Source organism: Dromiciops gliroides, chromosome 3, assembly GCF_019393635.1.
Source record: "Dromiciops gliroides isolate mDroGli1 chromosome 3, mDroGli1.pri, whole genome shotgun sequence".
NCBI lineage: Eukaryota > Metazoa > Chordata > Mammalia > Microbiotheria > Microbiotheriidae > Dromiciops > Dromiciops gliroides.
In genome coordinates, this window is record NC_057863.1 from 58839142 (window position 1) to 58852347 (window position 13206).

At 40.9% G+C, this 13206-nt stretch overlaps 1 protein-coding gene across 1 annotated transcript in view; it reads left to right on the forward strand.

The window, feature by feature from the left end:
• Positions 1-4317: 4317 nt before the first annotated feature.
• The window catches only part of SLC19A3 (solute carrier family 19 member 3), a 54493-nt gene continuing 45604 nt past the window's right edge, over positions 4318-13206 (forward strand). The window contains exon 1 of the mRNA XM_043996670.1: positions 4318-4552. The gene's annotated coding sequence lies outside the window, so the exon portion shown is untranslated. The remainder of the gene's footprint in view (positions 4553-13206) is intronic.

Consider the following 13206-nt stretch of genomic DNA (forward strand, 5'->3'; position numbering starts at 1 on the left):
AGTCAAAGCAAATTCACAGTTTTTGTCATCATTTCACATTTTTTGTGATCATTATTATCCTCAAATTTTAAACATAGATTTTAAACAAACATACTGCTTTTATGTGTATTTATATGTATGACATCACAATTCAGAATGCAAATGTATATATATATATACACATATGTATGTATGTGTATATGTGTGTGTATGTATGTATGGATATAGACAATTTAGGAATTTGTTTGGCTTGACTATGCTTTTTTTTACAAGGGTCTTTTTCCCCTCTCTCCTCTCAGAGAGGAAGATAAAAGTGAGAAAAAATGGGGAAGGAGGTTTTTAATTTTTTTAATTAAACTTTATAAAGGAACACATCTCTTACCCATAGCTATAAAATCTATATGATCTGATTCTCTTCTCATTTTTATAGTATGGACAATAAAATAGGAGAGAGAGAAAATACGTGCTTTTAAATTTCTTTTTAACTTAACCAAAAACAAAAAAAAAAACCCCAAAAAACCCTAATTTAGCTAGGCTGGGCTAGGCCTCATTTTAAATACTTTCTTGCTTGATAGAACCTGTCAGATCTTGTATTTTGTTGGTACAACCTTTGAGAAGCCTGGGGCAACTTCATGTCATGGCCAGACATGGGAGTAGAACTTTAGAAGATTTGTAATGGATAATGGAAGTCTTGGAAATCTTCTTTCTTTCTCTTTTTTCTTTTCTTTCTTCCCTCCTTTCTTCCTTTTTTTTCTCTCTTTCCCCTTTTTTCTTTCCTTTTCTCTCCCTTTTCCTTTTTTCTTTCTCTCCCTTCCTGTCTTCCTCCCTCCTTTATTTTCTCTCTTCCTTTATTTTTCTCCAGGTTGAAAGTTCAAGTTCTTTGGAAAGCAAACAGGCTAAAGAGAGCTACCCAAGAAGTTTACGTGTTTTACATCTTTAGAACAGACATTCACTCCTCCAGCAAATGTCTTGCTTTATACCCAAAAACAACAACAACAACAAAGGGAAGTATCATTTGAACATATATATTGTCACCATTCCTGTGATTCTAGGACTTCTGTTGTGGATGAACAGGAATGAATGAAAAGGCATTTATTAGTCATTTATTCTGTGCTAAGGTACTATGCTTAAGGCTTGTTGTTGTCAAATCCCATTCTCCATGACCCCGTTTTGGGTTTTCTTGGCAAAAATACTAGAGTGGTTCACAATTTCCTCCTCCAGCTCATTACAGATGAGGAAACTGAGACAAACAGGGTTAAGTGACTTTCCCAGGGTCATATAGCTAGTAAGTATCTGAGCCTGAAATTGAACTCAGGTCCTCCTACCTCAAAGCCCACTGCTCTGTCAACTGTACCACCCAGCTGCCCATTGCTAAGTGTTAGGTATTCTACTATGAAAGCAACACAGTCCCTGCCTTGAAGAGGCTAACATTCTAATAGAGAAAGCTAATTATATTTATTAGCTTTTGTATTTATATTTATATATGTATATAGTGTCCTTTTGATTCAGACATTCACAGATATAGTGAATGGAGATATAGAGAAGTAGATTTGACACACCTTTTGTATAGCAATAATAGACCTTGTTTGAATATGATTTCAGAACTGGAAAAGGGGATGTGAAAGCAGAAAGTATATGTCATGAATCTAAAATAAGGGGTAACCTGGGGGTAAAAGTCCTAGATATTTCTCTGAAACAGAGCCCCATACTCATGTTGAAGTGTGGTACTGAGTTCATTGTCATCTCTAAATCACGGAAGGGGACTGCAAATGTTTACTCCTCCAGGGTCCCATTCTGTCATGCTCCAGTTGCTATGGAGCTATGGAAAACTCCATCCAAAGCACACTTTAAAGGGCATCATATATCTATAAGAAGAGAAGGTTTCTCTCTAGCCCTAAAAGGCACCCAGGGATCTGTGGCATCATAAGCTAGGATTTCCCACAAATTTGTCATAGTTTAGTCTGACTGAATGCCTTTAGTCCCTTGATAGCTCAGGAGGTAAAGGAAAAGTCCCCTTAGGCTCATAAGATCATATATGTAGATCTGGAAGGAAATGCAGAAGCCATCTGGTACAACCCCTTCATTTTTCTGATAAGAAAGGTAAGGCCCAGAGGAATAAAGTCCTCCTATGTGCAAAGTCACATAGTTAGTGAGTGAAAGAGCAACTTCCAATCCAGCATTTGCCCCACTCTACTACCTTATTCTCAAGCCACTAACACTGAGAAATTCTGACTTTGAACAAGCTGTCAGGAGTCCAGTGGCTTGAGATGCCCAATCACTATGGCTTCATAGTGGCCTGCCCAATGTTAGCGTCCTATCTCTTTCAATGATTTCTCATATTCAGGAAGAACAAGGACGTCTTTTGCCATCTGTGAAAGCAGTATGATTGGCATCGGAAATGTAGTTCTCCATCATGGACAATACTTATTTTTGGTTTGGTTTTGCTGAGTCCATCTCTTCAGTCTAGATGTCATGAATAGTGTGGAGAGACAACCCAGAATTTATCAGTCACCAAGTTCTGAACGTAAAGAATAGATACTCCTTATACATGCGCCAAAAAATAGTCAAGGTAAACATATTGTGTCTTAGACACAACTCCTATTCATGCACGACTACCTTATTATTCAAAACCAAAGGAGGACAATATAGTTCAGTGGAATGCTCTCTGGACATAGGGAATGAAGAATCTGGCTTCAGTTCTTAGCTCTGCATTCACTAGAGACAGAGCTGTAACTAGGACTTCTGGTGCCTGAGGGTAATTCCTTTGCAGTTGCACAGAAGGCAGTCTCCTCCACTTATAGAAGTGTCACTAGGAGAGGGACTGAGTGTTTTTCAGGGAATCTGACCCCATCCCCAACCCACTGGAGGAAGTCAGGGAGAAGGGAGAATTAGGCAATAAGCAAAGATCAAAGTAGTGGGGGAAGATAGACCATGTAGTGGGATGGGACTCCCCCCCGCCCCCCCCCCAAAAATAGAACTACAAGGAATGGAGCCAACTGTTGTCATTTGTTGTTTGTTCTTAAAGAGGACCATGACATGGAGAGGTGATGTCATGACTTGCAATGAATTGGATTTAAGTGAGAGAGGACTGTGCAAAGGTGCCAACCTCACTCTCTCCTCCAGAGTCATCTGGGTCCAGTGGCAAGATATGCATCAGGATGACTGGAGATGGCTCAGATGTTTGAGGCAATGGGATTAAGTAACTTGCCCAGGGTTACACAGCTAATGTGTCAAATGTCTGAGGTCAAATTTGAACTCAGGTCCTCCTGACCTGAGCAAGTGCTCTATCCACTCTACCACCCAGTTGCCCTTGGAACCAATAAGGGACCACTGTGGGGAGAAAACCGGTGCTCTAGAGAAAAATTCCAGTCACCCTGTCCTAGTTATATATCCATGAACAGGGGCAAAAGAATATTCATATGGTTTCCTACCAAAATATTTCCCCCTTTCCTGTCTGGTGTCTTTCACTCCCAGATTACCTTTCATCTATTCCATTACTATTAGTTCCCATGTTAGAATGCAAGGTCCCTGAAGGCAGGGACTGTTTTGCCTTTATGTGTCTCCCAGTATTAGTATAGCGTCTAGCCCATGGTAAGTAGTCAATAAATGTTAATTAACTATTTCAAAGGTAGGGTATAAAAACAAATAATTTCATCCAGGAGCTAATTGGAACAGGAGAAATCAACTTTGGCTATATTACAAATATATCTTTTAAATATATATATGTGTGTGTATACATGTATATGTACATATAAATATATATTTAAATACTATTTATTTTATATAATATGTATAAATATTTATAAACATGTATAATAGATATTATGTATGTGTATATGTATACATATACATACACACATATACATGCATATGTATGTGTGTGTGTGTGTATATATATATATGTGTGTGTGTGTGTGTATATATATATATAGATATAGATATAGATATATATAGATATATCTATATATATATATTCAAGTCCCTATTGGGGGGCCAGGCCATTCACCCTGGTTCACTCTTAGGGAGAATGAAGAATGTTGGCCAGGAGCCAGCTGGAAAGGTTTACAGGCGGCATTTCAGAAAAAAAAGTTGAAAGCCAAGTAACAGGAAAAAACAGACAACATGTTAATAATCGTAATGAATGGAGGACAAAGTTTGAACTCCAATACCAAGGGGTGAAAACATCGGTGAGGTCAGGTAAAAGGGAACCCTACCAAGGAACAGGAAGGGAGGAGAAAAAAGTTCAAGGGTCCCAGTCCCTAGAGTTAACCATGGTAGAAATACAGCTATTTGATATTTCGGACAATGAGAAAGCCTAAGACCACTACAGAGCAGTCACGTCATAACTGCTGGCTCAAGAACTCCTTCCCCTGGGAAGAGATCAGGACAAGATTACGGGTGAGATGAAGGAGAGATGAAGGGAACAGAACAGCAGACCCTGTGGTCAGATGCATTAAGGAAAGAAACACCAGAAAAACTGAGGCTGGAGCAACCCCGGAGTACAGAAGAAGCCCTCGTGTAACTGCAGGATTTTTTTTTCCATGAGAAGAAAAGTAATTTCCCCAAAGAAAAGGTATGAGTTTTGTTTCCAAGAGCCGTCAGTCACATTTGAATTGGGCACTTCAAACTGGGCAGGGTTTTCCTTGTCTTTAGAGCTTCCTTCTGTGGTCACACAGTTCCAAAGATAAGACAGTCTAAAAACTTTTTAAACTTGGGAACTGCCATAATATCTGTGATCATATTCTCATCAATGATACTTGAGCATTGTTGTGTTTTTTTCTTCAAGGAAATAAGACATTTGTCCCCCGGGTACTTATTTGCTCAGATAAGTTAGAAGCAGGTATTGGATTTAGTGTGTAGATGGAATGGTGAGACCCATGTCTGACATGATGGTGCCACTTTTGTGGCCAGTCAGAGGCCAGGCTCAGACCTTAGCAATCCTGGCTAATGACTTTTTGTCTTTGACAGCATTGACCCTGCAAGGATTGCTTCCTATTTTAACTGATTATTCTTAAAAACTAGTGATGAGGGGCAGCTAGATGGTGCAGTGGATAGAGCACCGGCCCTGGATTCAGGAGTACCTAAGTTCAAATCTGGCCTCAGACACTTGACACTTGCTGGCTGTGTGACCATGGGCAAGTCACTTAACCCCAATTGCCTTACTAAAAAAAAAAAAAAACTAGTGATGAAAAACAATTGTTTCTAGAATATACATACTTTTGTGTGTGTGTGGAGCAATAAGGGTTAAGTGACTTGCCCAGAGTCACACAGCTAATAAGTGTCAAGTGTCTGAGGCCGGATTTGAACTCAGGTCCTCCTGAATCCAGGACCTGTGCTTTACCCACTGCACCACCTAGCTGCCCCAAATACATACATTTTCTTTTTGTTTGTTTTTTGCAGGGCAGTTAGGTTTAAGTGACTTGCCCATGGTCACACAGCTAGTGTCAAGTGTCTGAGGCTACATTTGAACTCAGGTCCTCCTGAATCCAGGACCTGTGCTTTATCCACTGCACCACCTAGCTGCCCCAAATGCATACATTTTCACCCCAACCTAGTTACAATGGACATCCCTAAGTCTCTCCTCTTTTGATCAATGAGAACCTGAGTTCTAATGTTCCCACTGTGCTCATTTCTCCTTGAAGTCCTTCCATGGATAGAGCTAAGTGCCAGGCTGACAGAAGTTATCCTACAACTGCACTATAGCTTATCTTTACAGCAAAGAGAATCTAAATGAAGAGTAGTGATGGCATCTTTACTAACCCTCTGCCCACCCCAAAGCTTTATGCAAGTGAGGGCAATAAAGCTGATAGGAAGGAAGAGAGAAGGAACTTTCAACAGTTGAAAGGAACCCATCAGTTCACCTCTCTTCTGTCTCTCAGTTTCCTTATCTGGAAAGTGAAGGGGTTTGATTGACTATATAATCTCTAACATTTCTCCCAGTTCTATAATCTTATAAGAGGATAGACAGGAAAGCAGCAAAAAATCAGCAAGCAAGAGAAGCAGATTTTGCTGCTAAGCCTGTAGCCTACATAGCTCACAACAGACCCATACACAGAAGCTGAGTGCTCGGAATTTAAAATGTGAAACAAATATTTACTGAGCACCCATTAGGAGCATGACCCTGCTGGTGGTGCCAGGGACCCCCAAATGAGTGATGACACCAGGCAGGTAATGTGCATCATCAATAAGGAAGCCTATCCCTCTGTTATTCAGGGGCTTTTAACGGAACCATCTGAGCATATAATGTGAACTCCAACAAGCAAGAGAGAGGGGGCAGCATCACCTCAGAATTATAAAGTGCTGGATGCTGAAGGATGCAGAGCCCTCAAAGCATGTTTGAAACAGTGCACAAGTTGCTCATCCTCCAGGCTCCATGTTAGAAGAATGAACAGCTACTGACTATTGTTTTAGAAAGAATCCTCAGCAGAAAGTATGTATATAGAGGCTGGGTTGTTCAGTATCTGTTATGAGGAGCAGCAAGGGAATGGGGGAAAGAAATATACTGTGCAAATGCATAGTAGAACAACTTAGAAGCTAGGAAGAGTAGGTAGCAAAGGATGATTTTTTTCTTGTATAATATATATGCAATATAGTGTATTATAAGGTACCTAGGTAGTGCAAGGGATAGACCACCAGGTCTGGAGTTAGGAAGACATCTTCTTGAGTTCAAATCTGGCCTCAGACATGTACTGGCTGTGTGACCCTGGGCAAGTCACTTAACCCTGTTTGCCTCAATTTCCTCTTCTGTAAAATGAGCTAGAGAAGAAAATGGCAAACCACTCCTGTATCTCTGCCAAGAAAACCCAAATGGGCTCATGGAGAGTGGGACACAACTTAAAAAGTGACTGAATAACAAAATATTGCATTATAGAAAGAGGTATGTAGTATATTTTCAGGGATGTGAAGTCAACAAGTAGTATGGACTGGTGAGGTCAATAGAGGGCTGGATTTGAAATCAGAACACATGGGATCAGCTACTAGCCATGTGATCATTGGCAAGTCACTTTGAATCTATCAGAGTCTCAGTTTCTTTCTTTCTTTCTTTCTTTCTTTCTTTCTTTCTTTCTTTCTTTCTTTCTTTCTTTCTTTCTTTGCAGGACAATGAGAGTTAAGTGACTTGCCCAGGGTCACACAGCTAGTGTCAAGTATCTGAGGCCAGATTTGAATTCAGGTCCTCCTAAATCCAGTGCCCACATTTTATCCACTGCACCACCTAGTTTCTCAGATACTGGGAGAACTTCAAATAAGATAATCTATGAGCATAATGTAAAAAAAAATGCTATCATTTATGCAATGCTTTGCTTTAAGGTGTGGTCCTCCCAACAACTCTGGGAGGTTGGTGCCACTATTACCCCCCATTTTAGAGATGAAGAAACCAAGGCTGAAGAGATTAAGTGATTTGCCCAGGATCACACAACTAAGTGTTAAGGGCTAAAATTCTAGCTAGTCTGTCTAAAATATCTAATGAGTGGTTGCCAATAAATTATAAGCTTTAGCAAGAGTTAGACTTTTAAGCATTTATTAAGGAGAATAAGAATTTGGTAAAGAGAGAGAAAGGCCTAGATTCCTATCTATTAAAGGGAGAGCACATTTCTAGCTCCGCTCTCCACCAGAGTCCAAAGGAAAGAGAGCCAGACCGAGCGCTACTCTCTTCCTTCTTCCTCCCACTACCCAATGTCACTTCCTGATGCCAAAAAAAAGACTCCTGGTCTTGCCCTCAAAGGCCTTCACTTCATGGGTGGAACTCTTCTACAGTAAGTCTCCAGCAGGTGGCATCATTCCAATCGTTACATAAGTAAGTGTCTGAGGCAGGATTTGAACTCAGGTATTCCTGACTACAAGTCCAGCACTATCTACATTGCCGCCCAGGTGCTCTTAAAGTATTCATTCAAAGTCAGTTAGGTGGCGCAGTGAATACAGTACCAGCCCTGAATTCAGGAGGAAATGAGTTCAAATCCCACCTCAGACACTTAACAATTACTAGCTGCATGACCCTGGGCAAGTCACTTAACCCCAATTGTCTCACAAAAAAAAAAGTCAGTTACCATTGGTCATCATAGGATCAAGACAACATGGTGGACTGAATACAGAGCTTAAAACTTCACCAAGATTTTCAGGCCACTCTGTGTGTGTCTGTGTGTGTCTATACAGATACTGTACGATTATTTAGGAAGAGTATACGCACTTATGTGTACCTATGAGTGGATGCATAAACGAGCAGATATATAAGCACATATATTTATTCCTATGTGTGCTAGGCCAGAAAAATTGGTTATGTACTGGTTGATTATTGCAGATTGAGAAAACCAAACGGTCACCTCATAATACCAGCCAACACAGATAGGCAAGTCACAAAGAGGACTGACTGTCAAATTAAACTAGACGGCTGGAAATCCACATAACATGAAGTTAAAATTTGTTGTTACTGAGTTGTTTCGGTTGTGTTCAACTCCTCCCTGACCCCATTTGAGGTGTTTTTGGCAAAGGTACTGGAGTAGTTTGCCGTTTCTTTCTCCAGCTCATTTTTCAGATGAGAAAACTGAGACAAACAGGGTTAAGGGACTTGCTCAGGGTCTTACAGCTAGAAAGTGTCTGAGGCCAAATTGGAACTGTCTTCCTGACTCCAGTCTCAGTACTCCATCCACGGTGCCACTTAGCTGCCCCATTGAAGTTAAAATGAACTTCATTAAAGGACTATAGTTTTTATTTCACCACCTATGTGCTTTGGGAGAGGGGGGAAATGAACTGTGGGGAAGGTTCCTTTTGAGAACTTCCTTGAAAGAATTAGCCTGACATTTTTGTTGCCACTATTGGGATGAGCAAGCCAAGCTAATTTCAATACATGCTTCCAAGGCAGTTCATTCAGAACCAGCTAACTCCCTGACAACTAAGATCTACCCAGCCTTAGGTCAAAAGTTAACAAGAAGATAAGACAGATAGCTGGTCAATGAGGCTGGGTCAGTCACAGGAAGCCAGGTAGTAGAAGCGCTATAAATGGACAACACTGGGATCAGAAAGTCCATTGGAGTAGGGCCTGAGAAGTTAACATTCTGAAAGGTCAAAAGTCAAATGGTTAATGCAAAGTTCTCTAGAACTTCCAATAGCAGAGATGACAAGAACCTAGGAGCTTCTGTTGTCTTTTTTTTTTTTTTTTTGGTGAGGCAATTGGGGTTAAGTGACTTGCCCAGGGTCACACAGCTAGTGAGTGTTAAGTGTCTGAGGCCGGATTTGAACTCAGGTACTCCTGACTCCAGGGCTGGTGCTCTATCCATTGCGCCACCTAGCTGCCCCTTCTGTTGTCTTTTAAGCCTGGCAGCTTGGACCTACCTATTCAGCCCTGTCTATTCAGATTTCAATAAACAAATTCAATTCAACAAACATTTATGAAGTCGCTGTGGTAGGCAGAATACTCTATAGGACACTGCAAAGTTTAAATTAGACATGGTCTCTGAAGTCATTTGACAAAGTCTCTTCTGCTATTTTTTATGGATTATATAGAAATGTAGATCTCAGAACTGGCTGGATAACCAGACCCAAAGGGTGGTTATTAAAAACCTGATTTCACCTTACAGTGAGGTAGGTTTCTAATGGACTGCATCAGGGCTCTCTCTGTTCTGTTTCACATTTTTATCAACGGTTCTGATAAAGGCCTAGATAGCATGCTTATCACATTTGAAGATAACACAAACCTGGAATGGGTAACTTGCCTGCTGGAGGATGATCAGGAAGGAAAAAAATGTCTCCCAAGGGTAGAACAATCAGAAAAACCTAATTAATTGGGATTTAGTAGAAACAAATGAAAAATGCCATACTCGTTCAAAAAATCAAATGAACTAGCACAAGATAGGGGAGGTATGTTGAGGCAACAATTCATGTGGTTTTTAGTTTTAAAAAATATGGATTATTATGGGTTAGATGATAGTATAACTTCGTGGGTTAGGAATGGCTTAATCGCCATATCTGAAGAGAAATAGGAGTGCTCTGTTATGGAGAAGTAGCTAGGTATAGTAGATAGAGAATCCTAATCAGAGGATTAGGATTCGAATCCCATTTCTGATGGTGTCTGACCTTTGAGCAAGTCATTCAACATCCCTGCATCTTGGTTACCTTTTCTCTAATATTCCAGAGTTGAACTAGATGGCCTCTAAATCTGATTCTGTGAATGGAGGTCTCTGGCCAAGTGCCCCTTAAGGAACTGTTCTGTTTAAGATTTTTTTTTAGTTACTTGGACAAAGGCATAGATGGTAACCTCATCAAATTTAAAGATGGAACAAAAGTGGGAGAGATTGCTAAGACATTAAGTAATACCACATCCCAGAGAACCTTAGATAAGAACATTGGGCTGAATCAAAGATGATTAATGAGATGGACTATAATATCTTATGCTTGGGTTCCAAAAATCAACTTCACAAGCATGGGGAGAATGACTAGACAGCAGTTTGTCTTTAGAAGGTCAAGGGGGGGTTATTAGATTAAAAGTTCTATTCCAGTTAATAATGTGATCTAGCAGTCAAAAAAAAAAATTAATGAGATCTTGCACTGCATTGAGAGAAACATAATGACCAGGAATAAGGAGGATATAAGCTTACTCTACTCGGGTCTGGCCAGGAAAAAAAAAATTGTTTTACCACATTTAGCTTTGAGTTACACATTGCAAGAAAGGTATTGATAAAATGGAAAATGTACAAAGAAGACCAAGCTAGAGCCATGAAGTTGGTGCCAAATATAGATCAATTAAAAGAACTCAGGTTGTTTTGCCTGGAAAAGAGAAGTCTCTTATGCTAAGGGATATAAAAGCTGCCTTCAAGCCCTCAAAAGGCTATCATGTGAACAAGGGATTAAATTGGGTCTATTTGGGCACTAGAGTGCCTATCTACATTGAATGGAAGTTACAAAGAGGTAAATTCTTGAGGAAAAGCTCCCTAAAAATCAGAGCTAGCCAAAAGAGCAATGAGTTGCCCAGGAAGCTAATGTTTTCTCCCTCATAGGAAACCTTTGAGAAAAGGCTGTATGATCACTCGTTGGCCTGGGCATTCTTGCTTAGGCAAGGATTGGATAGGATGGCTACTGTTGTCCTTTCCAGTTGTGAAATTCTGCAATTTCATGGCTATAAGTCAATGGTGCAACAAACTTAAATGCTTCTGTGAGTTCATCCATTTGGAAAGTCCCTCCAATGATACATATTGTAACTAACCTGTGTCTTTCCATTCTATGTGGCACAAATGTCCTTACATGAGTTCACCAAAGGGTATCCACCCAATGTGCTAAATACCCTAAAAATCACATGGCTTTAGAAGATCTGTAAACTTTAATTTGACTGTGCTACAACATAGGAACCAACACAACAAATGAATTTTAGACTCTATGAAGAGGGGCACAGCACCCAGAACCTAGAGGTGATCATTCTTCTCTAGGTATATGATTATTGAAGTATTGTATTCAATCCTGGGAGCAACATTTTTCAGAAATGCTAGAAAGCATTAAGAGAAAGACTATCAAGATAATGAAGTGGGGGCAGCTAGGTGGCGCAGTGGATAAAGCACCGGCCCTGGATTCAGGAGGACCTGAGTTCAAATCCGGCCTCAGACACTTGATACTTACTAGCTGTGTGACCCTGGGCAAGTCACTTAACCCTCATTGCCCTGCAAAAAAACAAAACAAAAACAAAAACAAACAAAAAAGAGGAGTGTGTAAAAACAATGCACAAAATGAAATACCAGGGGGCCACTAGGTGACACAGTGGATAAAGCACTGGCCCTGGATTCAGGAGCACCAGAGTTCAAATCTAGCCTCAGACACTTGACACTTGCTAGTTGTGTGACCCTGGGCAAGTCACTTAACCCTCATTGCCCCACCAAAAAAAAGAGAGAGAGAGAGAGAGAGAAAGAAAAAGAAAAGAAAGAAAAAAGAATTACTGGGGGGTGGGGGGGAGGTGTTAAGTGGAACCAAGGACCAAGGAGTCAAAACCAAGAAGAGTTGCTGATGAAAATGAAGTTAAATTTTAAAGTTCCAAATCCTCTGTAAGGGAGGGTTTAGGGAGGAGTTTATTGCTCTGCCCAGCTCCACCCATCCCCCCACTCGTCCCCTCACCCACCCCCGCCCTCCTATCAGAGGGGAGACGCAATTGGGGGTTCTGAGAAGGTATTGAGTATCAGAAGCTTTGTCACTCTGAGGGTTGTTGAGATTTCAGGTGGCTCTATAATCAGAGTAGAAATTGAGCAAAGCCATGGATAGAAAATAGCCTCAGAACTGGATAAAGGCAAAAAGTTCCGTGGGGTTGTGGCGCCTCGGACACAGGAGGCATTTAAGTTTGCTGAATGGAACTGAATTGGATCTAAGGACTTTGTGAAGTGTCTAATTACTGACTGGTTCTATACGATCACTTCCTGCAGAAGCGGCACCTCCTCGGTGCAGAGGGACATATGTCTAGAAAATAATCCAAGGGTTCCTTGGCCTTAAAGGTTCCGATTTTCTCTGGTTTCTAGAAGATCCCAGGCACAAGGTATCCATCTGTGCTCAGTCTTCTCCACATTGGGCTGGAAGTTCTGTCAACTGGGAAGGTCACAAAAGGAACAGGAAAAAGAGATTGGAAAGAACTATTTGTCCCCAGCCCCACATCAGAAATGGAGGAAGACACCAGTCTCCTTCACTAGCCAAGACCACCTTATTTCATCCAAGGGGACTGTCAGCTCCTCTCATTTCTTCTTCCTCATTATGTCAACCTACAGTTCTGCACCCAATGATGTAAGATGTGCCACCGCCATCTTATTCTGCCTATACCCATTGGTTTCCAAGATAAATAAGAAAGAAGTAGCCAAAGGAAAATAGAATAAGGGTGAGGAAGGCAAAGACCTCTCAATGGTAACATGGAAATGATTTTCCATTGGACAGTATATATGGTGGCTGTTAGAAATTAAAATGGCTCAGTTAGCCTATAGGTTTCTGCAGCCTTGAGATTGAGGAAACATTTCATCATGTAATGATTGGAATGATGCCACCTGCTGGAGACTTACTGTAGAAAAGCTCTGCCACGAAAGGAAGGTCTTTGAGGGCAAGGCCATGCGGCTTTTCTTTGGCGTCAGGAAGTGACGTTTGCTAGTGGGAGGAGGAAGGGGGAGCCGGGCGCTCTGTCTCCCTCTCTTTCCTGAGGACGCTGGTGGAGAAAGGAGCAAGAAATGTGCTCTCCCTTAAATAGATAGATGAATGTAGGCCTTTCTTTCTCTCTTT